Source organism: Manihot esculenta, chromosome 12 (genome assembly GCF_001659605.2).
Source record: "Manihot esculenta cultivar AM560-2 chromosome 12, M.esculenta_v8, whole genome shotgun sequence".
Classification (NCBI taxonomy): Eukaryota; Viridiplantae; Streptophyta; class Magnoliopsida; order Malpighiales; family Euphorbiaceae; genus Manihot; species Manihot esculenta.
Window position 1 is genome coordinate 32,889,120 of NC_035172.2, and position 18,741 is coordinate 32,907,860.

At 42.7% G+C, this 18,741-nt stretch overlaps 1 pseudogene; it reads right to left on the bottom strand.

The window, feature by feature from the left end:
* Positions 1 to 1,281: 1,281 nt before the first annotated feature.
* On the bottom strand, positions 1,282 to 16,628 carry LOC110628053 (annotated as a pseudogene).
* Between the last annotated feature and the right edge of the window lie 2,113 nt (positions 16,629 to 18,741).

An 18,741-nucleotide genomic window follows, 5' to 3' on the forward strand; every position in this document is an offset into this window, starting at 1 on the left:
CTGCTGATGACAACTCGAGGACGAGTTCTTTACAAGTGGAAGGGAATGATACGGGGCAACTAGCCTTGGATTTTACGGCAGAGTTGGACCGGGGCTAACTTTTATATTTTAATTATTATTTTGGATATTTTGGGTATTTTTATTATTTTGCATATTAGAGTTTTATTTCTATTGTAAATAGCCTCCCTTGGCTATTAGGATTTTAGACTCCTATTAGGATTTTAGACTCCTATTAGGATTAGGATTATTTTGCATATTAGAGTTTTATTTCTATTGTAAATAGCCTCCCTTGGCTATTAGGATTTTAGACTCCTATTAGGATTAGGATTATTTTATTTCTATTATAAATAGCCTCCCTTGGCTATTAGGAAGGGACTTTTCACTTTTCAATCTTTGAGAAATTTCAATAAGACTTTTAGTCTTTCAGCTTATCTTTTCTCCTATTTCGTCTTAGCCAAACGATATTGGTTAAAACTCCTGACGGAGTCTAAATAGTCCTTCTTTTCTCTTATTTCGTCTTAACCAAACGATATTAGTTACAACTCCTGACGGAGTCTAAATAGTCCTACATCATATTCACTATTCATATTTTTATTTATAAATAAATTATTTATGTAATTAGTAAATTCAAGTCATTAAATAAATTATTTAACTTGAAATTTTATAATTGTACAGATGGTATTGTTAAAACAAAAATTTTAATCTATGTTTTTTAGTTAAATAATTTGTAATAATTTATACTATTTTCTTTTAGAAATAAATTCAATTAAATTTATATATTTTTATTAAATTTTAAATAAATTTAATTTATTTTTTTATTTAATTAAGTTTAATATTATTTTTAATATATTATATTAAGTTATGCGTTCACTTGTCTCGACAACAGAAAAAAACTCCCGATTATAAATCCATCTAATTCGAACGATATAAATAAAATTAAAAAATCAAGCCACAAAGCAAAATTACAAGATCATCCTTTGTAACCGTTGTAATTCCAACGATATAAATAGGATTAAGAAATCAAGACACAGATCAAAATTACAAGATCATGCTTTGCAACAGTTGAATTTCACGTGGATTGTAGAAAGGGTAATTTCTTTTTGGGTGAGTTAGACTTGATTCAAATTTAATATGGTATCAGAGTCTCCTATCTGATATTGGGCTTCTCATAATTTGACAGTGAGATAGGTCTTACCCAAATTTGACAGCAACCACTTGGTGCAAATGCAGAAAATCAATACAAATTAAGAATATCACACACTCAAACATTAATTAATTCAATTAGTTTACAAAGGCACACCTTGTCCTAATTTCACCCAGGCTGCCAGTGAGGACTCCAATTTTGCTCATTTTCACCATCGACAGCAAGATCACGAGCGAAAGTGATTCATTTTGTTGAAGCCTGAAGAGTGACAAACTCTTGTTTGGATATCATTGGGAAGAGCTGCATCAGATTGAAACATCCCTCTTCTTCTAGCTACAACACTGTAGTAATTGCTATCGAATAATTTGGAGCTTCCAGGGTCCATGTCCACAACTGTGTTGGTGTCTCCAGGCTTACATTTTGTCTTCAACTCAGCTGCGTATGCTGGGTCCAATGAGGGGTCTGTGTCGCCTTTCCTAGTGAAATTGTACAGCCGATTATTGAGTGTGGAGCAACGTCCAATTCCAATGGTGTGTGCGCCTGCGAATATAAAGGAGTATTTGGAACGATAATATTGTGGTAATTACCCACAAATTTTAATGTATTTCAATAAAATATTCAATTAGAAGTTCATATTATCTACCATCATTCTAATTATATCCAATCAACTATTTATTATTTGCCGTTCATAATAAATATATTATTTATTTAATCTCTTCTTTTCTAAAAATAATTCAATATATTTATTATAATTATATCATACACGATAAAAATTTCTTCAGCTACATGAATAAAATTTTTCTCCAGCTACATGAATAAAGTTTTCTCTACATTGCGTGTATTGCATTACTTTGGTAAAAATCACTTTCCATATAATAAAGAAAAGTCATTCTCTTAAAAACCCTCCTTATCAATTGCCAAGAACCCTTTTCCACCCATGCAATGTGGACAAAACTAGATAATTTATCAATCACAATCTTGTGTTAGACTTTTCATCTTTAATTTAATTAAGAATCTCACTCTAATAAAAAAAAAAGAATTCTAATAAAGTATGAGTCACAAATTTAAGATAATATAGTAGTGTTTATAATTTTATATCATAATATTTTATAATATTAATAAAAATTTATTGGTATTTTTTTTCTAAGGAAATGAACTGTAGATACCAGATAGAACCACTAGGTCCTTCACATTTAAGCCCTTTGCAGCAAAGTGTTGCTTTAGTTGGTCGATATTGGCGAAGGGAGATGGTAATTGTGCTGAAGCCTCTGAAACAAGAGAGATTCTTCCATCTTTACGTCCAGTTGGAACAACCCAAGATGGTCCACCAACCTAAAACCAAAATCGTTGATCAATCATTAGGCATGATCAATGGGATATGGGTAAAATTTTTTGATGAATTTTGTGCAAGGAGATGATATATATATATATATATATGATGACCGCTGGATTCCTTCACCCCGGACCAGGGGCTTGACCACAGCCCAAGGCCCACGACGTAGGGGTCCACACACCTGATGTGCATAACAAGCCTGGCTCATCCAACCTTCAAGGCCGGGCTCGGCCCATCTTCCTCAAGCTGGCCCGGCCCGCACGAAGCCGACCCTCTCTACCCAGGCTTAGCATCCGGCCCAGCTCTCAGCCCAGCCCAGGATCCGGAATAATATTCACCAGACAGCCTGGCAGATCCGCTTGAACGTACGCACGAGGAGAATCAGAAGCCGTTACGCATGGAGCAGGCGGCTGATACCCTAGTACCTCTGAATCCGCATGGCAGAGACGCGTGGCCCAATCCTGGAGAGACCTTTACACGTCACCGGCAAGCAAGACAATGTATAAAAGAGGAGTCCCCTCCTCAGGAAATGGAGGCCTTATTCAGTAATACAAAACCCTTGTAAAACCCTATTCCATTGGATCTCAGATCATCAATTGGCGCCGTCTGTGGGAAACGAAGGAGATCTTTTCATCACCGGAGTTTTCACTTTCAAAACCCACTGAGATCCACGATGGCAAACCACCAAGACAGTAACCTTAATATTCCAAATGACCTGAGCTCTGCCCAAGATGGGCAGCAGTTCTCCTTTTCTAGCCCTACAACGTTGAATAACCAAACACCTATTTCTCTTAATCCCTCGCCAAGCCTGGCAGGGAATACTCCCACCATGACCCTGTCTAACCAAGACATTCAAACCATGGCTCTCCAGCTACAAACCACTGCTCACTGGTTGGGCCAGATAATGCAACAAAGGGGACTTAGCACCCCAGTAAACGCACTCCCAGTAGTGGAGGAACCCAGAACCGATGAACCCCAACCTACCTCTGCCCGCCTCCGAACTAACAACCACGATGCTGGAGAAGAGGAAGAACCGGAGGCCCGAATTCATGGGCGAAGGGCAAGAGAGTTGATAGAAAATGAAGAGGTGAACGACTATTCTGCCGAAACAACCAGAGAAACGGGAACTGAAACAGAGGAGGAAGAATGCAATTTGGGCAAAAGATCCAGCCCGGAAGACGAGAAAATGAACCAAAAGCTGAAAAGGTTGAAGGAGCAGCTCCTAGCCGAGCTAGGTAAGAAAGATCAGAGTCAAACCTCCTTGCCTACTTCTTCTCCCTTCTCAAAGTTAATGCAGCAGGAGACCGTTCCCAAAAAGTTTATGATGCCGCCGATGGCGGCCTATAATGGAGCTGGTAACCCGAGAGAGCATGTCATGAACTATAAGACCTTCATGGAGTTGCAAACTCTGTCAGATGCTCTGATGTGAAAGGTGTTCCCAACAACGCTCTCGGGGCCAGCGAGGGCATGGTTCAACAGCCTGGAGGCCGGAAGCATTAAAAGTTTCGGAGATCTGGCCACCCGCTTCATTAGCCGGTTCGTAGCCGGGGTGCCAGCAGATAGGAAGACGAGCTATCTGGAAACAGTGAGACAAAAAGCTGGTGAATCCCTCAGAGAGTATGTCACCCGTTTCAATACGGAGGCCCTGCAGATTCCCGAGCTTGACGAAGGAAGGGCGGTAGAGGCCATGCAAAAGGGAACAACCTCTGCCGAGTTCTTTGGTTCTCTGAGCAGGAAACCTCTGACCTCACTGGCCGAGTTGATGAAGAGGGCGGAAAAGTATATAAGGCAGGATGACGCCTTAGTAACGAGTAGATTTGCCAAAGGGGGGGAAGGAAAAGAGAAAGCCCCGGGGGAGGGGAGGTCGGAGAAACACGAGAAGAAGCGTGGAAAAAGGCCTGAGCCGTACAAGCAGGCCTGGGAAAGAAAGGATCAAAGGCCTCCTCCTCCTCGGGTTCTCGAACCAAGAGTGCTCCCTCCTTGGGTCCCGGAGAAACCGACTCCATTAAATGCGTCCAGAGCCGAGGTGCTCATGGCTGTCCAGGATAAGGAGTTTCTCCAGTGGCCCAAACCTTTGAAGTCGGAAGCAGATCAGAGGAATCCTGACAAGTATTGTCAGTACCACCGGACGCATGGCCACGATACAAATAACTGTTTTCAGTTAATCGCGGAGATTGAAAGATTGATAAAAAGGGGGCATCTCAAAAATTTTGTGAAGAAACCGGAGGGGCAGAGGCCTCAACCCGGTCCGGCAGCCCAGATGCCCAGGAGAACTGGAGCTGGACCAGTGAATGATGGGTCCAGTGGGACTATTAATATGATTGTTGGAGGAACTGGAGGACGGATGAACCGTCGAGGAAAGAAGAGAAACCGGGAAGGGGAGACCAGTAATGGCGAGGTTATGCAGATCGTTGAACACTCTCCCATGACCATCGTTTTCTCTTCGGAGGATGCACAGGGCATTCAGATGCCCCATGATGACGCGCTTGTCATTGAAGCAGTCATCCATAATTTTCGGGTGAAGAAGGTTCTGGTGGATGATGGGAGTAAGGTTAACTTATTGCCATATCGGGTTTTCCAGCAGATGGGAATCCCAGAGGAACAGCTGGTTCGGGACCAGTCACCCATCAAAGGGATCGGAGGAGCACCGGTACTTGTAGAAGGGAAGGTGAAGCTGACCCTTACCTTGGGAGAAGCACCCAAAGCTCGCACCCATTATGAGGTGTTCTTGGTGGTCAAACTCCCACTGAGCTACAATGCGATTTTGGGGAGGCCGGCATTGTTCAGTTTCGAAGCTGTCACTAGCATCAGGTATCTGGCACTCAAGTTCCCAAAGGAAGGAGGAGTGGGAATGGTCCGGGGAAGCCAGGAGGAAGCAAGGGCAGTATACTTGGCCACAGTGACGGAACCGAACTCAACCGGAGAAGCGCTTGATTCGGAAGTTTTGGAGGTCAGGGATGAGACAAAGGAAGCCCGGACAGAGCCCGTTGGAGAGCTGGAGACTTTCTCCCTATCAGAAGAAGAAACGAGTAAGGTCTTCAGTCTCAATGCCGGCCTCACCAAAGAACAAAAAGGTGAAGCCATGGCCCTGATCCGAAGTCACTCGCCGACCTTCGCATGGAAGCCCTCAGACATGCCGGGAATTGACCCCAAAGTGATGACACACCAATTGAATGTCCTCCCCGAGGCTAGACCAGTAAAGCAAAAGAAGAGAGTAGTGGGAAGAGAGAAGCAGCAAGCTACCCAGGAAGAGGTGCAGAAGCTAGAAGAGGCAGGCTTTATTAGGGAGGTTATGTACCCACAGTGGTTGGCAAATCCTGTGTTAGTCAAAAAAGCCAATGGCAAATACATGATGTGTATAGATTTTACCGACCTGAATAAGGCCTGCCCTAAAGATTGTTACCCCCTCCCCGATATTAATAAGATGGTCGACTCAACGGCTGGTTTTGATTATATGTCTTCTTTGGATGCTATGTCTGGTTACCACCAAATCCCAATGGAAAAAACGGATGAGGAGAAGACCTCATTTATAACTGAAGACGGGACTTACTGCTACAGAGCTATGCCCTTCGGATTAAGAAACGCCGGGGCAACTTACCAACGATTAATGAATAAAATCTTTAAAAATCAGATCGGCAGGAATGTAGAAGTGTATGTGGATGACATGGTGGTTAAAAGTTCAACTTTTCAACAACATATAACGGATTTAAGGGAGATATTTGGGATGTTAGATCAATACAGGATGAAGCTGAATCCAGCAAAGTGCGCTTTCTTCATCAGGGGAGGAAAATTCTTGGGGTACATGGCGAGTGGAAAAGGCATTGAACCCAATCCGGAGAAAGTGGAAGCCATATTGAATATGCCAGAGCCGACCTGTGTAAGGGACGTCCAGAGATTAACTGGGAGAGTAGTGGCGCTTCATCGATTTATGTCAAGGTCGGCAGAAAAGTGTTTGCCATTCTTCAAAAAATTGAGGAAGGTCCCGAATTTTGAATGGACAGAAGACTGCCAAAAAGCCTTCACAGAACTTAAGGAATACCTCAGCTCACCTCACGTGCTCAGCAGCCCCGTAAAAGGGGAAGAACTCTTGATATACTTGGCAGCCTCAGAGCAAGCAGTCAGCGCAGTACTAGTAAGAGTGGAAGAAGGGGAGCAGAAACCTGTTTTCTACGTTAGCAAGGTACTCAGAGACACTGAGGTCAGATACTCGAACATTGAAAAATTGGCGTATGCCTTGTTGTTAGCAGTCCGGAAATTCAAAGTTTATCTGGAAGGCCACCAAGGAGTTGTGATGACGGACCAACCGTTAAAGAAGATCCTACGTAGGCCGAAAACTTCAGGACGGATGTTAGCATGGTCCGTGGAAATCAGCCCTTACTGTCTGGAGTACCGACCTCGGACAGTTATAAAATCTCAAGCGCTGGCTGACTTCATAGCAGAATGCTCGTTCAACAAGGAGAAGGAAGGATCATCCTCGGAGATACCAAGCAAAGAAGGAGAGGGAGAGCTTTCCCAAGAGTCCAGCTGGAAGCTATATGTAGACGGAGCATCAGGCTCTGAGGGCAGTGGCGCTGGGATAATACTTAAGGGGCCGGAGGGCTTCAAAGTATGTTATGCCTTACGGCTAGAATTCAAAGCTTCTAATAATGTGGCCGAATATGAAGCCTTGGTGAACGGAATGTTGGTAGCTTTGGAAATAGGGGTAACCGACCTCGAAGTAAATAGTGACTCTCAGCTGGTGATCAACCAGGTGACGGGAATATATCAGGCCAGAGATCCCATCATGCAGAGTTATCTTGATAAAGTAAAAGCTGTGGAAGCCGACCTCACGCGCCGAGGAGTATTTACGAGATTTCAGAGGATACCTCGAGATGAAAATGAGGAGGCAGACCTGCTTAGTCGGCTGACCAAAGAAGAGTTAGAGCAGCTCTCTGATGAAGTCTACATACAGCATGTCAGCACACCTGCTTTCAAGAAAATATATACAGTACTGCAGGTAGAGCAGAGCCCAACTTGGATGACTCCATACTTGAGATACTTGGAAAAGGGCGAACTCCCCGAAGATAAAGTTGAAGCCAAAAAGATAGCAGCTCGAGCTGCCAATTACCAAGTAATAAGGGGAACTTTATACAGAAAAGGGAAATCCAGCCCATGGCTCCGGTGTGTGAGTCCGGAAGAAGCTGCAAAGGTAATAGAGGAAATACATAGAGGCCTATGTGGAGCTCACGAGGGAGCAGGGACATTAGCTAACAAAATATTCAGGCAAGGATACTACTGGCCCACTGTTAAAAAAGAAGCAGAAGAGTTTGTTCGGAGGTGTGACGTATGTCAGAGATTTGCTAATGCCATCAGGACCCCTGCCACTCCTCAAGCAAGCATATCCAGTCCATGGCCTTTCTCACAATGGGGAATTGACATCCTGGGACCTTTCCCCAAGACTACGGGGCAAAGGAAATTCGTAGTGGTGGCTGTGGAATATTTTTCGAAATGGCCAGAGGCAGAAGCAATAGCCACAATCACAGCTCGCAAGATGATAGATTTCGTATGGGGACATATCATCTGCAGATTTGGCATACCAAGAGTACTTATCTCAGACAACGGCAGACAATTTGACTGCAGCACTTTCAGAGCCTTCACGACGAACATGGGCATATGGCACAAGTTCTCCTCCGTGGCTCATCCTCAGACTAATGGCCAAACGGAAGTCACTACTAGAGCTATCCTTCAAGGATTAAAGAAACGGCTGAATGGCGCAAAGGAGAATTGGGCAGAAGAGCTCAATAGCACTCTATGGGCACTCCGAACCACTCCCAGAGCGCCCACTCAAGAAACCCCGTTTGCACTTGCATACGGCACAGAGGCTGTAGTCCCAGTTGAATTGCAGATCCCCACTCATCGAGTTCAATTCGTTAGTGAGAACGCTAATGGGGACAAATTAAGGAGCAACCTAGATGCTCTTGAAGAAGTTAGGGAAGAAGCCCAAGTCCGAACTGCTGCTTATCAACAACGAGCAGCAAGATATTACAATCAAAAGGTCAGAGAAAGAAGCTTGAAGGTGGGAGACCTGACTTTAAGAAACCTGGAAGCTACCGGAAAAAGAGCAGCTGCAGGCAAACTAGCACCGACCTGGGAAGGTCCATTCAAGGTGACAAAAGTGGTTAAGCCCGGGGTATACCGAATTGAAGATATGCAAGGAAACCCCGAGCCCCATGCTTGGAACATCCAGCACTTAAAAAGGTATTTTCCTTGAAATATTTGTAAAGAAAAAACATCGTATTTTGACAAATGTGAATAAATGAAAATTGTTTATACAATGTGATTATCTTTGTGAAAAAACATTTTTCATGATAAAGAAAAGAACAGGGCTCAGAAAGATCCCTCGCAAACAAGACCTCAGTTAGGCACAAAAACCAGCTGAGATGACGAAGCGACAGTAAGGCCAATGAGCCTGAATTTTCTACAAATAACCGGCGAGGCCCCGAGGTCGTCCCGGAAATTCAAAGAAAAAACAGGATCCCATAAGATCTCCTGGAAACAAAAAACAACCGGCGAGGCCCCGAGGTCGTCCCGGAAATTCAAAGAAAAAACAGGATCCCGTAAGATCTCCTGGAAACAAAAACAACCGGCGAGGCCCCGAGGTCGTCCCGGAAATTCAAAGAAAAAATAGGATCCCGTAAGATCTCCTGGAGACAAAAATAACCGGCGAGGCCCCGAGGTCGTCCCGGAAATTCAAAGAAAAAACAGGATCCCGTAAGATCTCCTGGAAACAAAAAAACAACCGGCGAGGCCCCGAGGTCGTCCCGAAAATTCAAAGAAAAAATAGGATCCCGTAAGATCTCCTGGAGACAAAAACAACCGGCGAGGCCCCGAGGTCGTCCCGGAAATTCAAAGAAAAAACAGGATCCCGTAAGATCTCTTGGAAACAAAAAACAACCGGCGAGGCCCCGAGGTCGTCCCGGAAATTCAAAGAAAAAACAGGATCCCGTAAGATCTCCTGGAAACAGAAACAACCGGCGAGGCCCCGAGGTCGTCCCGAAAATTCAAAGAAAAAACAGGATCCCGTAAGATCTCCTGGAAACAAAAACAACCGGCGAGGCCCCGAGGTCGTCCCGGAAGAAACCAGGATCCCGTAAGATCTCCTGGAGACAAAAACAACCGGCGAGGCCCCGAGGTCGTCCCGGAAAGAAAACCAGGATCCCGTAAGATCTCCTAGAATCGAAAATAGGTCGGTAAAGGACTTAAGAGCCTCCCAAAAAAAAAAAAAAAAAAAAAAAAAGGGCTGAGCTCCCAGCTCGAATAGACTTATATTCTTACGACACTCAAGGTCGAACTCCCAGCTCGGACCGATGTTAGCAAAGGCCCACGACCGAGCCCTCAACTCGGGTAGACTTATATCCTTAAAGGATCCAGATACGAAGGCCAAAGAGAACGGCCGAGCTCCCTCCATAGCAGGACTCATAAATGAAGATATCCTTAGAAGGATAAAAAAGGCTATAATCAAAGCCTAAATCAATTTATCTGAAACAAATATACGAAGTCACAGCGCAGAAAGCAGGACTAAAAGCCAAAAACTGACATGATAGTTGTCATTAAAGGTACGAGACTTGATCTCCCAAATCATCAGCTAAGAGCTGAGCTCGCAACTTAAGCTTAATTCAGAGCTTCTGAATGAAAATATATAGTTTACAAAGAGTAGAGATAAATGTCAAGAAATATGAAAAACAAGAAAGAAACTAATATTGCATTACTAACTATTACAATTTATTTCTCCGGCGAGGAAGGAGGATAAATAGTCCTTAAAGGACTTACAACAGTAAGAACACCCTCGCCTGCATTATCTCTATTTACAGCCATCCCCGAAGGAAGCTCGGTGTCCCTGGGGCCAGAGCTCTCAACATTAATAGTAGGGGCCACTTCTGACCTAGGGTGGAGGCCGTCTTTCTCAGAATCAAGATCATCTTCCTCCGACCCTACCTCAGATTCCTCTAACGAAGACTCAGATGGCCGGTCTATGTTCCTCCGAGAATCTCCTCGGGGCAAAGGGCAATCATCCTCCCCGTATAGCACTGACTCGCCATCTGAGTCCACTTCGCGCCTCCGAAGCTTGGCCAAAGGAACATCAGGAGCCTGTCTAGCTTCTCTTAAACCGCGATTGTAGCCAGTTACATACATGCGGTAGGCCTTATCAAGGATAGCCTTTTTCATCTCACCAGACGCTTTATACTCATCAAGGTGTTCTTCACAAGCCTCAGCCACAAATTCCTTAAACTCAGAAGAGTCTTTGTAGTCCTGAAGATGAGCTTCACAGGCCTGATCAATTTTAACCTTCAGCTCATCAGACTCCTGATACTCCGCTATATACTGTTCACGCTTCAGCTGAGCCTTCCCTTCCGCATACTTTACCACCTCAAGCAGGGCTAAACATTTACGTTCCAAAGCCCTGACTTCATTCTTCAGCTGTTGTTGGCGAAGGTTGAACTCTTCAGCCGATGAAGACAGATCTTTGATACGTTCAGAACTTGTGCCCAATTCCTGCTCAAGGACCTCCACCCGGGCTAGGGCACTTTCCTTCTGAGCCTTCACCTCACTCAGGTGAGCTTGAAGCCCCTCAAAATCAGCCTTTAAGGCCTCATGTTGGCGCTGGACCTCAGCCCTTTGGCTTACAGCCTCATCCCTCTCCTGAAGGGCCGTCGTCATAGAGGACAGCTGTTTTACAACCTCTACACAACGAGTTTCCACTTCAGCTGCCCTCTCATCAGACTCCTGGAGAACTCTGCGAGTATGAGATAGCTCTGACTCCAGGGATTTGCTATGCTCTGCCGCCTCAACTGCTTTGTCCTCAACTCTCTTAGAGGCCTCCAGGGCAGAATGCAACTCCACTCGGAGAGACTGGATCTGCTCCCGGGCGGCTGCCAGGTGGCCCCTCGCGTCGCTGGTGGCAGTCAGGTTCTCATCACGACGCGCTTCCTCGATCCGGCGGTCCACGGACTCCCGGAGAGAGAGATCACGGGCATCCACCTCCATAACCAGGCCTAACACCTAGTACGGAAGAACAATTGTCAAGAAAAGAAACAAAGCAAACTCAAAGAAAGGTGAAAAAATAACTTACCATCAGCAGCATTTCTCCAATCGTGGATCCGAGCTCCTCACGAGAGCGAGATTGGAAGGACACCTGCTCCTTGGTAGAACTGGCCAAGTGACCAGTCAGGGCCAGCAGACGAGGATCCGAAGCCTCCGTTATCCCGCCGAACATCCGTTCCCGGAGAAGTGCGGCAACAGCGGAGGCCAGAGACTCCGAGGAAATGCTTGACAGGTCCAGAATGTTGTCAGTAGGGGACGACGAAGGAACAGCAGAAACACCCTTCCCTTTCCCAATGGGAGGAAGAGGTGGGGAAGGACCCACAGCAGTCCGGGATTTTTTCCGAGCAGGAGATGGGACGGGCGTTCCAGAAGGGGTCGGACGCTTGCCCCCTGTCTTTGAGGGGACACCCTCAGATCCCTCAGGCTCAGTCCTCACAGGGGCAGGGGCACCTTCACCAGAAACCTCCGGGCTTTGATCCTCCAGGAGGACGATCTCCATCCCTGTCCTAGAGATCTCCTTATCTTCAACGGGGGACTTAAATTTCCCCCCTAACGCCTCCTCAGTAGAACGAACGGCACCCTGCCCCACTTGTTCAGTAGCTTGGGTCTGCTCCACAACAGCTAGGGAAGTTTCCCTCACGACCTCTGAGGAGGCTGGAACGGATCTAAACCCTTCAGCAGGCGTCGAGGTCGAGCTCGACCCACCATGGCTAGATGACCGAGCTGATTTGGTGCTGCGAGAGCCCGGTTTGGAAGTCCGAGAAGAGGCTTTGACAGGAGGTCGGCTGATCTTCTTGGAAGAAGCGGCCTGCGACAGCTCCGCAGCAATCTCAGTTACAGAATGCCCATCCCCAAAGGCGTCAAAAATCGCATGCATGTTCTCCCGAGACAGGTCAAAATTCTTGGGGAATTTGATGCCATCCATTCTAACCTCGGAAGCTGCGAGAAACAAGAAGTTATAAAGAGTCAGCATACTTCCTGATATCATGAGCAAAGAAAAAACAGAATAACCGGACAAAGCACTATACCCGTGTCCTGGATATCCCTAAGGTTTGACGCAAACATACACTTCTCGACATCATACTTCCTCTCAACAGAAGTCAGTCGAAGCAGCCCGACCTGCTCAATAAGACTCAATTCGGGCAGATTGTTGCAGCCCGGAAAGATCTCCCCCCACCTCAGGTCCACATCCCACGATCGGCAGGACCCTAATTTCAACTCCGCCACAAGGAAATTCTCTACCCATCCCTTTATAGAATCCTTGTAGCCCGTAAGAAGAGACAGCCCATTACGGGGGGAAAAGTAATAGAAGTTTTGCTTCGCCCTAACCAGGCGGAAAAAAGTGACAAACAGACAGGCCGTAGGGGCGAAACCCCAACCCAGACAGATAGACTCGAAACAGGACATGAATAAAATGGAATTTGGAGATAACATTCGAGGAGTTACCCCAAAATATTCAAAAACCTCAACAAAGAAAGGGGTAAAAGGAAGCGGTAGACCAAATTCTCTCTGCTTCAGAAAAAACACTATGCTACGAACCTCCTGAGGATCCACTAAACCAGGAGGGCGAGGGTAAGGAAGAACTATCCTCTCATTTGGAAGAGGTGCTCGAATAAGATACAACGGAGTATCTAAAAGCCTCCGGGAAATGTGATTAGTTATGTTGGAAGGGGTAATATGCGACTCAAGATCAAAAACATCAGGAAGCTTTAAACTTGCCATAGAAGAACAAGGAAGCGTACCTGAGAACACGATGGGATGAAAAAAGAGACGTAGAAGGAATTGCAGGAAGACAGAGAGCAACCAAGAGCTAGTTCTTCAAAGGACAAAAGGAATTCGAAAAGAAAGAAAGAAAGGCTATTATGAGGCAAAGCGTTGATACTGAACAGTTTTGTCTTGGAGCGGTGCGATCATTAATTGTTCTCGAAATTTACCCTCTCGACGGTTAGGAAATAACCGGCGAGACGGTAAAGGGGCAAAAGGATGATCGCTGGGCTTCTCTACATCTATCAAGGGCCAAGTATACGATGACAGTCCATCATTTAAAAGCCCATTCGCCACCCACATAATACAGGCCCAACTCATCAGTCAGAGCAACTGAGCCTACTACTTTACCATCCCTATGGTAAATGCCGAGGAAACAGAGGGGCAAGTTATGAAAAGACTCAAAAGTACAAGCAAAAGGGAGCATGATAAAGGTCAGACTTGCGCATCACTTAAAAAGTTATAAGATTTGATTTACCGCTACTAAACAAAGGGTGGGAGATCGGAAAGAAGCGCCAAAAGCACCTCGGAGTCATACAAAGCTGAGAGCTTAGAGTTCAACTCATCAGAAGCCGAGCTCAGAGGTCGGATTAGTCCAGCTCAGACAGCATGACTTGAGAGCTCGGCCAGCTAAAGGAAACTCAGAGCTCATTTCACTAAGCAAAGACAGAACTCTCAGGTCGGTCAGTTCAGCTCGGACAACATGACCTGAGAGCCCGGACGGATGAAGGAGACTCAAAGCTCAATTCATCGAAGTAAAGACCGAGCTCACAGGTCGGTCAGACAGCCCAGTTCGAAAAACTTGAAAGCCCAGTTGACTAAGTGGATCCGGAGTTCAACTCATCAGAGCTCGCAGATAGGTTAGATTAGCTCGGGAAAAAGCAGGACAGAGCTCAGTTGGTTAAAACTATAAGGCGAGCAATCTAAAGTATTTCACACATAATAAAAAAAGAACAGCTTAAGCATGAGAGCAGAACAAGAACTTCATTAAAAGAAAAGCACATTACAGCACGTTACAAAGGCCTACACTACGGGATGAAAGACTATCCTTAAAGAATTTACATATCCAGATACTTCCTCATCTACGACTATCACCTACCCTACTATTCTAGTCTTCAGCTCGGAGGACTTCTCGTAGCTCGGAATGAGAGTTTTTCAGAAAAGGCCAAGATCTGTCTCGCTATTACAGGGGAACTGAACAAGTTGATTCCCATAAGCATTTCTCACTGTTCCCCTGGGCGAACGTCCGGTTACCCAAATGTGATGCACGGTACATTCGAACAAGCTCAGATATGGTATGCCGGCCGTGCACCACACATGAAAAACATAAGTCTTCGAGGCTATGACCCCGAAGAGATCGCGAAGTACACATTCGAAAAAATCGCTGGAGACCTGACTGAGTGCAGCAGATCCCAGTCTCACGTAATACTGGTACTTCACACCAAAGGGAATAATAATACTGGTACTTCACACCAAAAAGAACAACAAGCTGAGCGCCGGCACCACTCCCATTTATATCAAAAGAGGACAACAGGGGCATCGAGGAAATTCCCTGTTTCTCTGTGGAAAAAGGCGAAGTTAGATCCAACCCCTCAACAGTCTAGAACTTCTCTGGAGCCCGGACAACAAGCAGAGAAGGAGGCCGGCCAGACGACCTGGGTAAAGCAGTTTCAGCAGCTTGCTGGATGGTCCCGCCCTTCGCCTGCCATACCCGAAGGATCTTCAATGCACCCTTCAGACGCCTTAGAGGTAACATCAAATTTTCAAGAATTTTGAACTGACCCATATTTATCTCAGGAACGGCAAAAAGTTTCAAAACAGGGACAAGTCAGAAACAGTTCTCCCTTAAGATGATAAGAGCACAATCAAGGCAAAACTCTGGGGCACAAGGCAACCTGTTTGAAGAGGGCGTCGGATAAACCTGCCACAGATAAAACAAGAATTTCTCGCTTCAACAGAAGGCTCAAGAATGAATAAAAGCTGGCGCTGATATATACTCGGAGCCTGAAGACTTAGCACGGGACAGAGCTACACTAGACTCTAAGCTAATGGCGTCAGATTTTTAAAAGATATTCACAGAAAAGGAAAGAAAGGAGATGTCCAGATAATGATGACAAGAAAGTAAAGGCGGCAGAGGACAAGAAAAATAGAAAAAAAAGACAGAAAGAGGAAAGAGCAGATAGAATTCAGAAACTGCGCAACGACTGAAAGATGAAAGGATGTTTTTAAGGTACCTGAACCCGAACAGACGCGATCATAATAGTTCTTGGTATTCACCCCCTCGGCAGTTGGAGCAATAACTGCCGAGAAGGTGAAGGGGCAATTGATGACCGCTGGATTCCTTCACCCCGGACCAGGGGCTTGACCACAGCCCAAGGCCCACGATGTAGGGGTCCACACACCTGATGTGCATAACAAGCCTGGCTCATCCAACCTTCAAGGCCGGGCTCGGCCCATCTTCCTCAAGCTGGCCCGGCCCGCACGAAGCCGACCCTCTCTACCCAGGCTTAGCATCCGGCCCAGCTCTCAGCCCAGCCCAGGATCCAGAATAATATTCACCAGACAGCCTGGCAGATCCGCTTGAACGTACGCACGAGGAGAATCAGAAGCCGTTACGCATGGAGCAGGCGGCTGATACCCTAGTACCTCCGAATCCGCATGGCAGAGACGCGTGGCCCAATCCTGGAGAGACCTTTACACGTCACCGGCAAGCAAGACAATGTATAAAAGAGGAGTCCCCTCCTCAGGAAATGGAGGCCTTATTCAGTAATACAAAACCCTTGTAAAACCCTATTCCATTGGATCTCAGATCATCAATATATATACCAGCTCAACTGAATCTCTAGCTGCCAAAGCCAAAATATCAGCACAAGAAACCACACCAGGCCATTTCTTTTCTACTGCAGATTTTATAGCATCAATCACGTAGAAATCTCTTAAGGTTTGGTTAGGGAGTGCTTCTTTCTCAGCTTGATTGGTGCTTGTAGAATTTAACAGCACAGAACCATCACATCCCTGTCACGTTCATGCAACATGTTCATCGATATAAGTTGAATTGTGATAACTATAGATAAATTTGTAGGAAACATACTCTAACGATACAATCATGAAAATTAATTCTCAGTAAAGCGGCAGCAATTGTTTGGAAATGAATTGTTGAACCACACCATGGATGGTACTCTCTGCATTTGGGCATGACTGGTCATAGAACCCTAGTTGTAACACTTGAGAATTTGTTAGGTATAAGAGCAGGAAGACAAGAATCAGCTGAGAAAATAGAAGTGAAAGAAGCTTTTGAATATCCATTGTTTGAAAATTGAAAGAGAGAATGGAGAAAACTTGAGTAATGTTCCGATTGCATTTAGGTATCTATAAAAAAAATTTATATGCATCTGAACGTATAAGTTAGATTTGTACATCCAACAATTGAAAATATATAAATTTTATAATATTTAGATGAGATTTTTTTTTAATTTTAAATTACGTTCCAGAATTATATTAGACGAATATATACACTCAAATGCTTGAAAGAATTTAATAAGAATATCCCACTATTTTTGTGGTTGATGATAAGCTTTTCCCAAAAGTCATTGAGTAGATACGAAGTATGATTGTGTCATTAATTTTTAATTAGTTTGGCTAATCATAACTAATTAAATAGCTGATTCTCTATTGGACTGTCATCTGTGTTTTACCTACGTACTTGCCTACCACATGTAGTTATATATATATTTATTTTAAAAAGTTCCAATTAAATATATAATTTAAAAAAGCCATCTTGTCTTAGACCATTCTTTTTTTTTTTTGAACTGAATCTTAGACCATTCTTTAATGATGATCATTGAACAGCCAAAGGATATATACATATTAGAGGAGTCGGCATTACAATGAAGAGTATTTGTGAGAATGAGTCCCACGTCGGCTCCAAAAGGGAAATAGTAAAACTATTGATCTAGTTTATAACTATTAAAAATTTTTTTAAATCAAGTAAAAATGAGTATAAAAATTATTTAATATATTTTTAATTAAATTATTACTATTAATAACAGAAGAATAAATCAGAAAAATTATATAAAGTCAGTAAACCTGCAAAGAAAAGCTATTTAATATGATTAATCAAATAGTTATAATGTAAATATAATTTATAAATATATTTAATTAAATTTGAAAAGTCTCATATTTAACACTTTAATCACAAATCCTCTAACTCTTTTTTTAAAGAAGTGAATTGTAATATAGAAAACGGTTATACTTGTATCACTTGCTAATATAATTTTCAAGTGAATTTGAAATAGAATTATTAAAAAAACTTATGTATTTATCTTTGATTTATATTTTATTATTATATATTTTTTAAATAATAATAACATATGGGTTAAATGTTTAATTTTATTCATGCACTTATATAAAAAGTTTAACTTAGTTTATTTTAACTATTTATCTCCCTTAGTTCAATTTTTTTTAATTTAAGCTCAATTTAGCCTAAAATATATTTTTATGCAAAATTTCTTAATTGATTGACTTAAATAAAAAGAAATAAGAATCTCATTTTTATAATTTTACTACACTTCTTTATTTCTTTGATTTAGTCTAAAACTAAAAAGTTCAATTTCTTAATTTTAGATTTTTGGTTACATTGAGCTGGAATTATAATTTTTAATGAGTAAATTGAACAAAAAAAAAAGTAAAAATAAGCTAAATTTAACTTCTACAATAAATAGATGGGTGAAATTGAGCTATAGTAGACAATAAATCCCACACAAAATGAAGAGTAACGTTTTAATAATTTTTTTTTTTTGAATAACGTTTTAATTATTTGATATATTATTATGAATGCAAAGGATAAAATGATTAATTTTAAAAGCAAGATGAAAATCATAGCCTATTGAATAAATTATACATGCAAACCAAGGTAACGTTAAATTTCAGTTTGGAATTTTCTAAAATGTTTTCAGTGTATATTATCTCAATTATAGTGGGTATTTTAATAATTTTTTGTAATCATATACATTCAATTCTTTGATATCAAGATTTTCAAGGGTTCACTTAAATAATGGTATTTTAGCAGCAAACTGTAAAATTATTATTTTACTAATATTAAAATGGAAATTTGAAATTATTATGAATAATAATTAATTTTTTTATATATAATAATATATTTTAATAAATGATTTATTCTTATTAAAATAATCCATATATTATTAGAATAAATTTTATTTTTAAATTTTTATTGTTTAAGTTATATTCAATTTGTAGTCTTATTAATTTAAAACTAATTCATAAACTTGACAAAAATTCATAAATTTCCAACCAAAAATTTTATCGGCGTACTCCCATCTTTGAATTTTTCATTTCCAGTACACCCAATATCAAAATGATTTATCAAATATTTTCAATTAATAATCTCAAAATATAAACA